At 34.3% G+C, this 15,959-nt stretch overlaps 1 protein-coding gene across 5 annotated transcripts in view; it reads right to left on the bottom strand.

The window, feature by feature from the left end:
* The window catches only part of Dsel (dermatan sulfate epimerase like), a 306,490-nt gene that overhangs the window by 260,169 nt on the left and 30,362 nt on the right, over nt 1-15,959 (bottom strand). For 4 of the 5 annotated variants that reach the window (XR_012447003.1, XR_012447000.1, XR_012447002.1 and 1 more), the window contains exon 3: nt 15,531-15,732. The gene's annotated coding sequence lies outside the window, so the exon portion shown is untranslated. Of the gene's footprint in view, nt 1-13,105; nt 15,733-15,959 lie in introns of those variants that run through there. The other variant, XM_074069666.1, reaches the window with a different exon arrangement.

Raw genomic sequence — 15,959 nt, 5'->3', positions numbered from 1 at the left:
ATACAGGGAGTTGACTTGCATCGACTTCCTGCACATATGTGTTACATTCTAAGTTGATTCTTCTCAAGCTGACCTTTTCTCTAGTTTCTATTTATGCATTTGTCTTTGCAATGATGAGAGTCAGAAACTGATGAAAAATATATAAAGAACATATTTGTCAAATTTTCTATCTTATAATGAGAAAAGAAAATAACAAAAAGCTTAACCTTTCAACTTGGTGAGAATATGGTTCTTTATTTCTTTCTACTTTTCCATATTTGAATTGTTCTAGAAAGTGTGCTTCCCTAAAAACATGTACTTGTCAATTCTTGAGAAATGCTAGTAAAGTTATATAAAGAGAGAATATGAGAGGAAGAGTACATCTGTCTACTTATATATACATATATCTCTGTCTACTTACATATTCATATCAATGTATTAATTGCTTTTGTTTCTGCACTTTTTAAAGTGGGATCTGATGTACGCATGGGACTTTAGGAGATGCAAACTGTAATGTGGGCCACAAATAATTTGAGCAATTAAATTTGCATCTTTTTTTTTAATATTCTAGCCTCCAGGACACATGGAAACATCTCTGTGTGGCTGAAAGGCAGGATAAATCACATAAGAAGTGCTGAGAAGGCATGTACGATTTGTTTTCACAGCACATTAGAGACGGCGGAGAGCAGTGTTCAAAGAAGATCAGAAATGCTTCGTGCAGAAGATTGCAGGCATTCTGGGACTTGGAGAATAATTAGGAACTGCCAGATGGCAAAAAGGGGAAGAACACTTGACCCTTTTAACAAAGCATTCAAGGCAAGAGGCAAGCAACCACCCCAAGTACAACTGAAAGGTAGTACTGAATTTTTTGAAGTAAAATAAAATATTAAAAATATATTTTTAAGTAGTCTATAGTTTAAACTCTCTCTGTCTCCTCCTCCCTTCTCCCACCCCCTGTCTCTTTTTCTTACACACAACACGCACAGAGTAATTTTTAACAGTAGAGGGAACAGAATAAGGACATTAATGGTTACATTGCTTAAATTTTCTGTGGTGCTCTCTTAAGTTTGAAAACAGAATATTTTACTAAACTCATGAATTTAAATCTATTGTAAGGAACACCTCACGCACATAGTCATGCCAGGAGTCTGACTTTAGTGCTTAGAAACCTGTAGAGCCAAAAAAAAAAGACCAGAGATGTTCAGAAATATTCAGGTTGCATGAAGATTTTTGTCTGGCTATACTGAAATAATATTTTCTTAATATGTAATTCAATTATAATAAAGAGAATAGGGAAGCAAGTCAGCTGCATCCTGACTGCGTGTCTGGGGCAGAAAAGCTATAGAAATCCTCCAATTCATACAAAGAAAAAATAAGATGAAAGTACAACTTGAATCTATAGGATGGTTTATGGAATAATTATTTATGGATATTTCAGTCTTTTTTATATCCTATAAATATGCAAATGTAACTTATAGTCTTTTGTTCACAGTTCCTAGATAACACAGTTTGTTCAGCTATGATACAAGTCAACTCTTCCAGAACATTAAATGCTTACAGGTTCAAAACTCTGACCTCATAAATTGTCTTCAATTTGATGGAGATGACGAAAGCATTTCCTGGTCATGTGTTTTGGTTGGTGGTGGTGGTGGATTTTGGTGGCAATGGTGATTGAACTCAGCTTGTGCTTCCTACGCAGGTGCTCTACCACTTGCGTCACACCCTCAGCCCTGTCTGAACAGATCTTGCAACCTCATAAAGATCTAGAATTCAATATAAAGATAACAAATCAACATTTGTAAAGTGTCATGGCCAGTTGAATGGTACTATAGCAATTTGACAATGTTTTTTAAAATACTTAAATTATTAAATAAACTTCAGGACTTCTATACCTATTTATATTGTTAAATATATCTATTTAAATTTTGGAAACGTTTTTTGGTTTTTGGCAGTGTTTGAAATAGCAAAAAAATTAAATATATATATATTTAAATAGAATTTAAAGCATCTGAAGAAATATAATGCTATGTTAAAAATGGAATGAATAGAAAAAATGAGATTTTTGAGTTGATTTTAAAGCTAAACTAAAAGAGGTTTTTATAATGTTTCATTTTTACAAAACAGTTGTAATTTAACTCAATTGCAGACAGTCTGTTTCTGACAACAAAAATGTCTTCCCCAGATAGAAAACAATTATATCACTGAAAAAAATCAGTTAAATATTACTTTTCTTCCATCTCTATTCCTAGTACACTATCAAGATTTTGCTGTAACATTATAAAATTGCTTCACATGATTCTGTAACTACATAGATAAATGGTCAAGAACTTCAAAAAAACCCTGAACATTAAAAATATAAAATTTTACATTAATTCCCAAGGACTGTATTTATCATGACTATCATTATGGCTCAAATATATAATTGAGTTATTTAATTTATAATGACACTAAGATATTTTATTTACCAATATGTGATATGATGTGGTTCCGAAGTTGGCTTATTTTGCCTTCTAAGAAGTGTGGAATACCAAAGAGACTGGTGTGCTTTCTGGCACACTGGGAGAAAAGAAGACTGGAAAAGGTTTATTTTTGAAGGAGATAGCAGACTGCAGCCAGTAAAAGAGTTCCACATTCAATTTCAAAATTTTAACTGCACCATACTAAATGTTCCCTGGAACACACCCCCAAAATTAGGGAAATACTGTGTTACATCGTCAAGTTTTATTAATGTTTCTTTAGAGGTTAAGGGAGGATTTTTGTCCAAGTTAGGGTCTTTCACTCACACAGAGTGAAAATGTCAAAAGGCAGAGGTAGAGATAAGATCAGAAATTGGTAATGAGAAGAAGAGATAGGAGAGACAACTTACCACCTGAAAGTCAGATAAGAATCTCGTAGAATCCTGTGAGAATCCTGAGAAAATCCTCAGAAATTCTGAGATCATAGGTGTTACTGCATCAGAAATCAAACTATATATTTGTGCTTGAAAAAATGAATAACTGCAGAAAGCTGGATCTTATAAGAATATTACACTGTAGGAAATTTTTCATGCAAGCTCAAACATCCAGCTTTAAATTGCAATGTTTAAATACAATGAACATATATCTGGAGCATAGGTTTGCATATTGGACACAGAATCAGAACTAAGAATCAAAACATTAGTCTCAAATACTGGATTTTCCTAGTCCTTTGGCATAAAACAAGTCTCTGAGCCTCCATTTCCTTTATTATGCAGTCATTGTAGTATCTTACAACTTGCCAGCTGCCCTTCTAAGAGCTTTATATATTCAGCTCAACTGAACTTTGTAATAGCCCCATGGTATGCTCTGTTATGATTCTTTTTTCAAAAAATGTTTTTATTAGTATGTGAAAATAATACAGGGTTTCACTGTGACATTTCCATATGTACATATATTATCTTTTACATCTTGAAGAAAGCAAGACAGAAATGTTAAATAACTGGTGTGAAGATATGGAATGCTAGTGCCTTACAGCGGCAAGACCTTCTCCTTCCTATCCTCCTCCCACTTCATTGCCTCCTCCTCTTCCCCCTCCTCTTCCTCTCTTCCACCTCCATTTTTGAGACAGGATCTCAGTATGTATTTCAGTTTGTCCTGGAACTTGCTCTGTAACCTAGGCTGGCCTCAAACTCGTGATCCTTTAGCCTCAGCCTTCTGAGTCCTAGAATTACAAACATGTGTAGCCTTGCCTGGCTCTAGAGCATTTGAATTTAGGAAACATGGATCCAACCAAGTGAAAAGGAATTTCTGCTAATCTTGTGAGGATTTATTTACTCTTTGTTGCACCAAACTTTTGCTGAGCTCATAAGACATGCATGCTGACATATTTTGCACAGTACCACTCCCAAGATCAAAGAGCACATCATCCCAAAGGAGAAATATCAATTAGCATGCAACTTTTATGTATATGTCATGTTTTATTTTAGATCTTGATGTAAAAAAATGAGTATTACTAACATATCTTTAAATATTCAGATAATTATTTTATTGTTCCTCTAATCATTTTTGCATTAGACTTGACTTCCATTTATTTATTCCAAATTAAACATGTAAGGCAGCTTGTACGAAGATAAACAGTTTGAAACTACAATTTGTACAAATAGTGGATCAGAGTGCTTAGAAAATTACATTTAGAGTCAAATAGCTGTCATGCTGCATTTGTTTCCTCACTATATAATGTTAACATGTTTTATAATGGTAATAGATTTCTAAAGATTTGTATGTATATTCAAATGTAATAAAAAAAAACACAACTGGTTTTGTTGTATTGGGTGAATTGAGTGATTTATATTCTTATTGTTGTGACCGGCCAGTTGAGAAACAGACAGGAATGTTGCTGACTCATTGCTGTGGCTTCTATCATAAGGGGTTTTCACTTTGCACTGGTCATCTGTTCTATTTTTACTTCTCTCCCATAAGGGTGAGGTTACCAGGAGATAAATCTGAGAGGGAAACTTGCAGCATCTCTAATCTACTCCTTCTCTCTCTTGGAAACCATTTCCCCTCCATCTTCTCAGGTTAAAATTCCCAACCTAGTCTTTAGGGCCATGGTTACTATAAAAACAGATTTCCATGAGAGATTTCTCCTGGAAGCTGGGTGGGAAATTTTACCTAAATTTGGTCAGAAGTATTTGGAAGCCTGTCTTTTCCACAGTCCTCCACACTAGTCTTTCTTGCCAATAGAACTTACTTCAATCTCCATAACTCAGTTCTATCTTGCAATAGTACTAAAATTTAAGCAGAGGAGAAGTGCCATATTGTCTTCCTCAAAACTTTAGCACAGTCTAGTCATAAAGTTGACTCCACATTCATGAACTTCAAATTTTTCAACACATTCATATATACATATGTACACTTATGTGTATATGTGTAATATATATTTGTATGCCTGTGAATAAAATACGAACTTGTGATGTAGAATATCAGAAAACATCCAAAAACATTTACTGAACTACAAGTTGTACTACCTATCAGATAAAAAATATGGGTATTGAAAGGTATCTGCCATCAAGAGCTTCATAATTCATCTGAAATGACAATAATTTCATAATGGTATCACATACAAGATGCCCCCCTAAAATAACTTTGTCTTACCCTAACAATCTGTAAAATATATTAAGTTACATGACAAAGGAGAATTAAGTTTGCAGACAAAATGACGTTTGCTAATCAGTTGACCTGCAGATGGGAAATGATTCTGGATTATTTAAGTATTTATGTAGTTTCAAGGACACTTAAAAATGTAAGAGAATGGAAATGCAAATCAAAATAACACTGAAATTCCAGATCACCCCAGGGACAATGGCAATCATAAAGAAAGCAAACAACAGCGAATGTTGGTAAGATTTGGGGAAAGGAGCCCTTACGCACTGCTGTATAAATTAGTGCAGCCAGTATAGAAATCAGTATGGAAGTCCCTAATAACTAAAAATAGAACTACAGTGTGATCCTGTTATGTCACTCCTGACCATATATCCAAAGGAATGTAACTCTGTATACATAGAGATACCTGCACATCCATAACTATAGCAGCACTATTTAAAATTGGTTAACTATGGCATTACCCTAGGTGAATGAAACTGATGAATATATTAAGAAAATGTGGAACCTATGCACAATGGAGTATTAATCAGCCAAAAAGAAGAGTGAACTTATGCTGTTTGCAAGAATGTGGATGAACCTGGATATCATCATGTAAGTGAAATAAACCGGACTATGAAAGACAAAAATTACATCTTCTCTTTCCTATGGGGAATATAGACCTAAAAAGAAAAGAGTAACACAAATGTAACAAAGGGGCACTGTTTGGGGTGGTCATACCATTGGGAGGCAGAAAGGTCAAAGAAGAAGGTGAAAATGATCAAAATACTTTATGTGTATGTATGAAAATAAAATAATGAAACATTTTTAAAATGTTTTAAAAGGAGGTAAGGATAAGAAAGAATAATAGGAATGAATTTGATCAAAGTACATTGTAAGCATGTGTGAAAATATCACAACAAAACCCCTTTGCACAATTAATAAACACTAATTTACAAAACACAAAAAGAATTAAATGAAAAGTAAACATTTTGAAGTTCAAAAAGTGGCAATGGATGAAAGAACAGAGAGATGGCAGGTGAGAAGAACTTGGCCCAATTCAGATGCCTTTGAAGACAAAAGAATGGGAACCTAAGCCAAAGAACAAAGGAACCCTAAAGAATCTAGAGAAGGCATGGAAATAGATTCTCTCCTGGAGACTCCAGAAAGGAACGTGGACACACAAACACTTTCATTTTAGCCCAGTAAGACCCATTTCAGACTCCAGATATCTCAAAGAGTATCTGTAAAGATGATAAATTTATATTGTTTTAAGCTACTAAGCTATGGTAATTTGTTACAGCAGCAGTAATGAATAATCTTATACATACATATATAGTCAAAAGTGAATTAAAGCACAGAAGAGAGTGTTCCACATTGAGGCTGAATTAATATTATCCAGAATTAAAAGCCATTCATGAGTAGAAACTTTGTATCATAGTGTATGACATTAAGATTTCCACATTTACAAGCCTCATGTTACCTCATATATTTAAAAGGTTTAAATTCAAGTGTCAATGACTTCTATATGGGTAATTTGTATAATTCTTGCATCCTCTGGCCTTCTGCATGACATGATTTTGTGGCTAAACTACACAGACATAAAAGCAATTTGGGGATCTTTAAAAAATATTTAAATAAATATAATGATTTAACAAACTCTGCCAAGAACTGTCAAAAGCAGCAAGAAACATGAGCACTTTTTAATACCAGATGTGAAGCGGTTTCTCCTCGCAGAAAGTCAAAATACATTAGTGTCTTGGCTTTATGACAGCTAGCACCCTGGAGATTACCTCTTTAAAGTGCAGAGACAGACTGAGGAAATTAATGATATGTTTGTGTGAGACCCAACTTAAATGTCAGCATATAAAATACTGGAATAATGTATCCCAGCCGAATCACAGTTTCATATTTGGTAAGGTGATATACAGTAAGGAATGCTAATTTTAGTTTGAATCTCACATTCAGCATTGTTGACTGACCAGGCACTAAATACAGTTTTCCTCTGCCGTAGGAGTTTTACCAAGACGGTAAATGGAGCAGAAATTCAGCCTGAGGTTCACTCACTGAACTGTAGGCTTGCGTGGAGCTGGACCTGCCCCACCTGGAGGTTACAGCATCCAGTTGTTAACTCATGCCCCTGTGGGGACTCTATTTGTCCAGAAAGGACACATTTTCCTAGTTTTCACAAAATTTTTCTGTGGATTGGTAGACAGATCAGCATATGATAAGAGAAACAACTTCTGAAAATTTAGTATAAAAAAATAGTGTTTTGAGGGACTGGCAGAGTGGATCAAGTGGTAGAGCACCTGCCTAGCAAGTGTGAGACCATTAGTTCATGCCCAGTGCTGCCAATAAAAATAATCATAATAATAATAGTAATAATAATATGTTTTGGCTAAAGTGGTGATTAAATATAATAAGTTCACAGCTGGTGTTTTGCACCATTTAAAGTGGTATTCCTAATGTTAATTGCATTTCAGAGAATTGGTAGAATAGGTATTTGCCTGACGTTAATACATATTTCTTATTTTCTCCAGATAAGTTCACATGGGATATTAATATGAGTAGTTGCCCACCAATATCCAACTTTTATACTTTTTATCACATAATTTCAGAATTTTAAAAATGTTTCTATGTGCTTTGCAATTATTGAATTTTATAATTTCTTAAAATCTTTTTTTGGTAAGCTACAAAGCAGAAACTAAGTGGATAGTAATTGTTGAATATTGAGGCTTTGGAAGAACAAAAAATATTTGTTTTATGTAAAGCTGATAAAAAATCATTAAAGTGATTATAATACAGATATTTTTACTGTCGTGGCAATATGTCCATTATATGTTGCTAAGGGAAATAAACAGATTACAAAAGAGTATATTTAAATAAGCTAATGCATATTAAAATGTGTTCTTTATGGAAAAGTGTATGTATTAATATACAGGTAAAATCCTGGAGTTAAACATGTAAGACACTAACAATGATAACCTCCACTTTGGCGACTTTTTTTCATTTATTCATTTGTATAGATGTGCTTTGATCATTTGTAAAATTTCATTTAAAAATTTTGTTTAAAAATTATTTTCTTAAAATATTTTTTGCACTAGGAAAGAGTGGAAAACAGTACCCTGTGTGTGTGCCATCATCCCTGTCAGATCAGCACAGGTTCTCACTGATAATAATCCTGATGGATAACTATGAGATCTATAATCCAAAGTCACCTATCAGTCAGGATTCTCCGCAGAAACAGAATTTTGCTGTATGTAAATCTTATGTACAATAAGGAACTGGTGCAGTGACTCACACCTGTAACCCTAACTACTTGGAAGGCTGAGATTGAGAGGATCACAATTGGATGGCAGCCCAGGCAAATAGCTCTCGAGATCCCATCTCCAAAATAACCAGAGCAAACTGAACTGGAGATGTGGCTCAAGCAGTAGAGCACCTGCTTTTTAAGTATGAAGCCCTAAGTTCAACCTCCAGTCACACACACACACACACACACACAAACACAAATATGTGCATACATGTAATTATTATTATTATTATATGCTATATATAGTAAAGGGCTGGCTCAAGTGATTGGAGGCTAAGACATCCCAATAGCTGCAGTCACCAAACTAGAGACACAGGGAAGTTGGTGGAATGGTTTCAGTCTAAGTCCAAAGGCCTGAGACCAGGAAAGCCAAAGGTGTAAGTCTGAGTTTGAAAGCATGCATGCTCAAGGAGAGGCAGTATTTCAGTCCATGTCCAAAGGTAGGAAAAGATCAATGTCCTTCCTCAAACCAGTCAGGCAGTAGGAGAGCCATCTTATTTAGCTTTTTTTTATTCTGATCAGGCTTTCAAGTAATTGGATGAGGGCCACTCACGATATGGAAGGCAAAATGCTTCAGTCCTTCTACCAACTCCAATATTAATCTTAACTAGAAACACCACCACAGACACATTCAGAATAATGTTTTTCCAAATGCCTGAGCTCCCCCTGCCCAAATTGACATACAAAATGAACCTCAAAGTCTCCTTGATTTTTTATATGCTGATGCTGCATTTATTCATCTGAGCAGTTTATACCATGTATTTTCTACGATTAAAAAAAGCTTAAATAATTTCTACTGCATGCAGAAAAACAACCAAACTCCCTTCTGTGGCAGAGGTGGGGCAATTCGATCCCTTTAAACTCTCAATGTCTCGCACATGAGCCTACACTCAAGCTAGGTTTTAAAATTGTACCTTGTCACACACAATTCACACTTTATACGTGGGTCCACATCTACATCCTTATCTTTTATTGATCCATATTTCTACTTTCACTGATAGAATTCTTTCTTGAGTTTTGTGGCTTTAGAGTTAGTATTAAAATCCTCAAAAGAACAAGCTTTGGCTTTTTTTGTGTCACAAGAATTGTCTTTTTTGTTTTAAAGACTGCTGCTGACTTTGTCTACTAGGAAACAACTTACTCATCTTTAAATCTAGTTCTGAACACTTAAAAGAAAATGTTTCTTTTAAGAACTCTCCAATTAGTCATTTTAATCTCTCTGTGCATTCTCATGTACTGTTCATCGTACCATTATAAGATACCATAATATATAGTGAAGTATTATATTAATATAGCAAAAACTTTCACATCTTAAATAGCTACCCTCAATAGAAATATCTTCAGATAAAGGAAACATATAGCATTCACCTTTCTTTATTCAGTGAATTTTACTGTCTTAAAAATAGTATGCATAGGAAAAATTCCAAAAATGAATACAAAAGCCAGGTGTGGTGGTCATGCCTATAATCCCAGCACTTGGAAGACTGAAGAAAGAGGATCACCAATTCTAGACTGTCCTGGGCTGCATGGTGAGTCACTGTCTCAAAAAACAAAAAAAAACAAAAAAAAAGGAAAATAAGAACTTGATGACATAAACAAAACTCCAGAGAAATAATTTCAGCATAAGTACAATACAGACATTATAAAGGAAGAGAAAAAATATAATTTTTGGAAAAAAATAAATTTGAAAATTCATGGGTAATATAATTAGATGTGTCAAAAATCCACCAAAACTCCATAGGGAGTAGCTGTAATCCCAGCTACTCAGGAGGCAGAGGTAGAAAAATCACGGTTCAAGGGAAACCAGGGCAGTTTCATCAAAACCCTATCTGAAAAAGAAAAAACTAAACCTAACAGCCAAAAGGTTGGTTTTGTGGCTCAAGTGGGGTTGTGGCCGAGTTCAATCCTCAGTATGGAGAAAATATCAACCTGATTTCTATACGGTAGCAAATATCCATTAGAAATACTGTAATCATCAACGTGTTAGGCCTCGGCATCACTCTCCAGTGCCACGCACACAAAAAAAGTCAGCACCATTTGCAATACCACCAAAAATCATTAAGTTCATACATATAAATATAAACATGCATATGTGTGTAGTAAAATATGCTAATGGAGAATATTTAAAAACACCTAAGTGGCTGGCTAAACACATGGGGGAATATACCATCATCATGGATTACACGTGTGTGTGTATGATGTTATAGCTCCTCCAATTAATCTGGATACAATGCAATCTCAAGAATGAATTTTAATTATACATACTGAATGACTTCAATACGAACTCTATAGCCACAAAACTCAAGAAAGAATTATATCAGTGAAAGTAGAAAACTTGGAAGAAAATGTTTATGTCCTTTGGTGAGGCAAAGATGTCCTAGATACAAGATCAAAATCAAATTCAAGCTACAAGATCAAAATCAAAAGAAAAATGAGTAAGTCAGATATTATCTAAACCAACAACTTCTTTTTGAATGACAAAGGCACAAGCATGCAAAGTCAAGACACACACCGTTACAAACTATTTTCAAAACACATATTTCAATACATAATTATACCAGAATACTTAAAGAACTGTCAAAACTCAAAAATAAATCATCAAGTGATACAGTAAAAATTGGTAACCTAGGCACAGCAGTAGTTCCCAGCACTCCAGAAGCTAAAGCAGGAGGTTTACTGTAGCCTGGGATTCAAAAGACTGGTGACAGAATAAGATCCATCACAAAAAATGGTAAATCAATAAATATGAAAGGAAAAGCTTTCAAACATTTAGCCAAACATGACAGTGAGTAACAAATAAGCAATAAGCATGTTCTCACAATAATAGGACATTAGGAAATGCAAATGAAATCATCAGTAAGATTCTACTATATGGGTTTTAGAGTGTACCAAATTAAATATAAAACTGACAATATCAAGTACAGATAAGGATGTAAAATAACTGTAATCTCATATGCTGATTATGGGAAAATGAAACTGTGTATCCACTTTGGAAAACATTTTGACAATTTCTCAAATACATATTTGTAATACAACCAAAAATTCCCAGTTCTATGTATTCACATAAGAAAAAGGAAAACTTTAACTGAAACAAAATTCTATGAGTGGAGGGTTATAGTTTTTTATTCACAATCACTGAACTCAAAAGCAATCCAAATATCCTCAGTCAATAAAAAAATGAACAAATTGTAGATCATCAATGCAATGAAATCCCATGCAGCTGTTAAAAAGGAATAATGAACTGAAATCCACAACAGAATATATTTCAAATGCATTATGAAAAGTAAAAGGAGTAAATTCAAAAGAGCAATAAGAGAAGCTAAACATGATCTAAGTATACTATATTATATATGTATGTGTGCAAATGTCATAAGGAAACCCTTTACTTTGGACAATTATACACTAATAAAAAATGAAAATGGCTGTGTACAACATATAGCCAAATGTACCTGACCATGTTTAAAAGACAGGCTTAGAAAAAATACTAGTGTTTCCAGTGCCTAGGAACAGAATGGGGGTGTTGACCACCAAAGAGCAGGAGCAAATCTGGGAGGAAGGCAAAACTGTGCTATACAGTGATGGTATATTGTTTATAAAAACACAGCATTGCTCAACACTTACAGAACTATGCATTCCAAGAGATGAATTTAACAGTATGACACTTATACTTCAATGATACCTAACCATAGTAATAAATAAGTCATTGTTGTAATATATGCTGAATTAAAAAGCCAACAGTAACACATAATCTATTTTGACATATAACCACTGGTGGTTTGCTTGTTTCTTATAACCCAGCACAATGAGTTGCTAAAGCTAACACACACACACACACACACACACACACAGAGAGAGAGATTAATTTATTACTTATCTCTTAGAACTTTTGTATGTGTCCTCAGCAAAATAAATAGATTAAGTATTAATTACCAAAGACTGCAGAATTCGATGTGTTCAGGAACTGGAGATGATACTGAAGACTAGCTCATAAAACACATAAATTTAGCACAGTTTGTTTTCTTACAAGTTCACAAATGCAGTTATTGTTTAATAAAGCCATTCATTTCTTATGTATATTATGAGATGGATCTATGAGGAAACAATTTCTGTTCACAGCTTCATTGTCAAAATGAGAAGTGGTTATAAACTGTGTGCAGCTAAAAAGTTTACATTTTCAACAAATGTGTTTTGAATTTTAGATATTTTGGAAATATGTTCTAATGACACAATTTCAATTAGAAGAGAGTAATCTGGAGTAGTGACCTAGAGAGAAGACTTTCTATGAGATTGTAAACCACACATGACCCCTCATTAGAAAACCTTGCTATGAACAAAAAAAAACCCTAAAGCACACATGTTTGGTAATATAAAAACTTAATATGTAAAAGCTAACACTATCCTATTTTTATTGTTCTTACTACATTTTAATATGGAAACTTACCAAACAACTGTATTACCTGCCAAAATGTAGCATATATTCTGATGAAAAGTTCTATTAACTGTGTTTGAATTACTGAATCAACCATTGCACAAAAACTTTATGCAAAATGAGAAACTGATTTGGCTTTTCCCTTTAAAATAATATATAAAATAAACAGACAGTCTAGTGTCTTAAGTAAATCATCTTAATATTTCCATACCTGGAAGGAAAAATCTTTCAGTCTCTCTGATTCTTCCTCTCTGTCTCTGTCTCTCTTTCTTTCTCTCTCTATATATATCTGCCCCTCTCCTACCAATGAATCTTGTTATTTATTATATCCATTAAACCTATATGGTACACATCTGTAAAAAATTATCAATAGACACTTATAAATTTAATAGAACATTTCAAATTTTATTTTCCCACCAAAATTCCACAACAGAAAAACATGGAATCCATTTATGTCATCAAAGGATAATTTAAACATGATTAAATCAGCATGACTAATGATTACAAGCTATTGATGAAGAATTGAAGATAAACTTCACCAAATAACTTGCTTTTATATTGAATTCAAACATATTCCATGAGCGTAGAGAAATTAGTTTAGTTCACATTCTTCTTATCTGACAAGTACACCTCTCTCAGACTACCTACACTATCTATGAGTGCTATGAACTGGACATATTGACAGCTAAGGCAAGACATTATCCTATCTCAGTGGCAATGTGATTTTTCCAAGTTAGACTGCACGTATTAATGGAACTTTGTCTATTACATTAAAAACTTTACCGACATACACAAGACTGATGCAAAATATGCTCATAGAAGTTTAATACAGGCATTGATACTTCATTTATAACTTTTGACCAGTTAAAACTTCAGAACAACAAAAACGTTGCAACTGTGATATTTCTGATACTATTATCCCATATTATGCATAATTTGAATGAATATTGTATAAAGCTTTTGCAGCCCTTTTTTTAATCTGAATTTTTATCTGATTTTTGGAATGTAATTTTGTCTGTTAAATCTAATAATAAAATTGTTCCTGCTTCATTTCCCTTTCATATATATCATTTTCTAATAATTTTATTTTTACATTTCATTTTTATTGTATTTTTAAAAAGCATAGATGTTTAAAAATAAAAAATTGAAAAGCATTGCTGTTTTTCACAACATTTGGTATGAGAAATGCCAATATAAAATCCACCCTATTTGAAAGTTAAGGGAAAATCAAGCCATAGGAAAACAATAGTTTATAGCAAAGAAATAAAGATGTTTATAGCTAGATTCCCAAAGAATGTTGAAAAATATCAAACTACAAAGTGAAACAGTCTTTAGTAAAACCCTATACTATGTTGGCTGTTAGCCCTATCTTGTTAAAAATTTAATTAATAACCAGAAGGAAGACACAGAAAGGGCATGGTTTTAAGATTTGTAGATGGGAACAAGCTGGGAGTAATAACTATTTCAATAGAAACAAAATCAAGAGAAAAATGGTTCTGACCATCTGGTATGCTGTGTAGAAACCCAGATGAAATTTTATAGAATGCAAACAAATGTCTGGCACTTTCCAAATCTCAGTTGTATAATTTCAGAGAAAAGGAAACCTCTTTGGATTAGTTCCCTTAAAAAACATTGGGAGACTTTAATTGGATGTGCAAATACATTATGATTAGCAGAGTGAAGTTCCTAATAATTTTAGCAGAGAGATACTTGGTTTGCCAAAAAAAAGATTAATTTGGATGTTGTGTTCTGCTGTTGTCCTGGCTCTGAGACCAATTTCAAACCACATTTTTATTTCGACCCTGGCCATACACCTATAAAGGGCTTTTCTTTTGCTCACAATCATCTCTCAACTATCCAAATCCAAACTTCAGTGGTCCAGGGATTTAGGTATGTCTTGGGCATTCAATGGTACTGTCAAGAATGGCCTTGGGGTGAAAGTGGAAGTGTCTATGCTCAGCAGAATGTTTTTGGCACAACTGTGAGTAAGTCTGTGCACACTTGGAGCTCAGTGGGTGACAGACTGGCTCTGGATTTTGGCTGTTCTCCAGGAGCTGAGCAAGAATGACAGCTCTGTGGAAAATCGGCCTCCCTGCCTCTCCTGGTGATATGACTGATGGCTTTCCTCACCTCCTAAGAGGTTAAATCCCTCCCATTCCTTTCTCTTGGTTTCTCTGCATTTTCTCTTTCCTTTTGCCTTTTTTTTTTCCTGTGAGAAAGGCAAAACAAAGACAACACCAAACATTTCCAGGTAGGTAGTCAGCCCCTGGGGTACAGTTTTGAAAAGCAAGGGGCAGTTTTAAGCATGCTAAGCTCTTGACTTCTCCATTTTAACTTAAATTTTTTGAGCAGACACTTTATCTTGCCTATGTTAATGTTAATAATTTGAGCATTAAAACATATCTGTCTATATTATGGAATAGTGCATGAGATTTACTGTCTTTTTAAATGGAGATTCAAAGAAATTTGGAGCATTCAGTGAGCAACTCCTAGAAATGCCCTCCACCATGCTTCTATTTCTCCATTTCTAAAATGAGGATGATAGCAGTACCACAATCCCTCTGTATGTCCCTGCCTTTGGTTTTATTTGTATATGATAACTGAAGGGCCTTCAATTAATCTCCATCTCAGAGTGATTCCCAGAAAGTTCTTAGGACTCCTCAGACATGACTTCATGTGTGTTCATGCCTCCTCCCACCCTATTCTTCCTTACCTCACTGTTGCCTCTCCTACTGAGCACCCTGGTGACATCACCACAGCAACACAACAATGTGTCCCATGGAGCCACATTCAGGCCTTACATCATCCTCAAATGCAGCTCAGGGAAACTCCTGCTGGAACCTGGGCAGGCCTTCCTTAGTCTCTCAAAGTACAAGGAAATGCCAGCAGAAGTTGCACAAGTCTGTCCTGAAGGTCTGTGGGAAAAGAAAGAGAAAGAAGTTTAGTCTTAGAGCCGTCCTCACAGCCAGTGCACTGTGGTTGGCAGGAATGTCACTATTTCTTTAGGGGATGTTCAGATATTTCAACAGACACTTTAGTACTCAACAAAACTAAGAAGTTATTTTTTAAATTAGCATATAATAGTTGTACAGGGAGATACATTGTCACATTTGCATATGTACTTACAAAATATCTTAATTAC

The sequence above is a fragment of the Castor canadensis genome, chromosome 4 (assembly GCF_047511655.1).
Source record: "Castor canadensis chromosome 4, mCasCan1.hap1v2, whole genome shotgun sequence".
Taxonomy (NCBI): Eukaryota; Metazoa; Chordata; class Mammalia; order Rodentia; family Castoridae; genus Castor; species Castor canadensis.
Note: the sequence above shows the minus strand (reverse complement) of the source record. Positions and strands in the feature narration are given on the sequence as shown.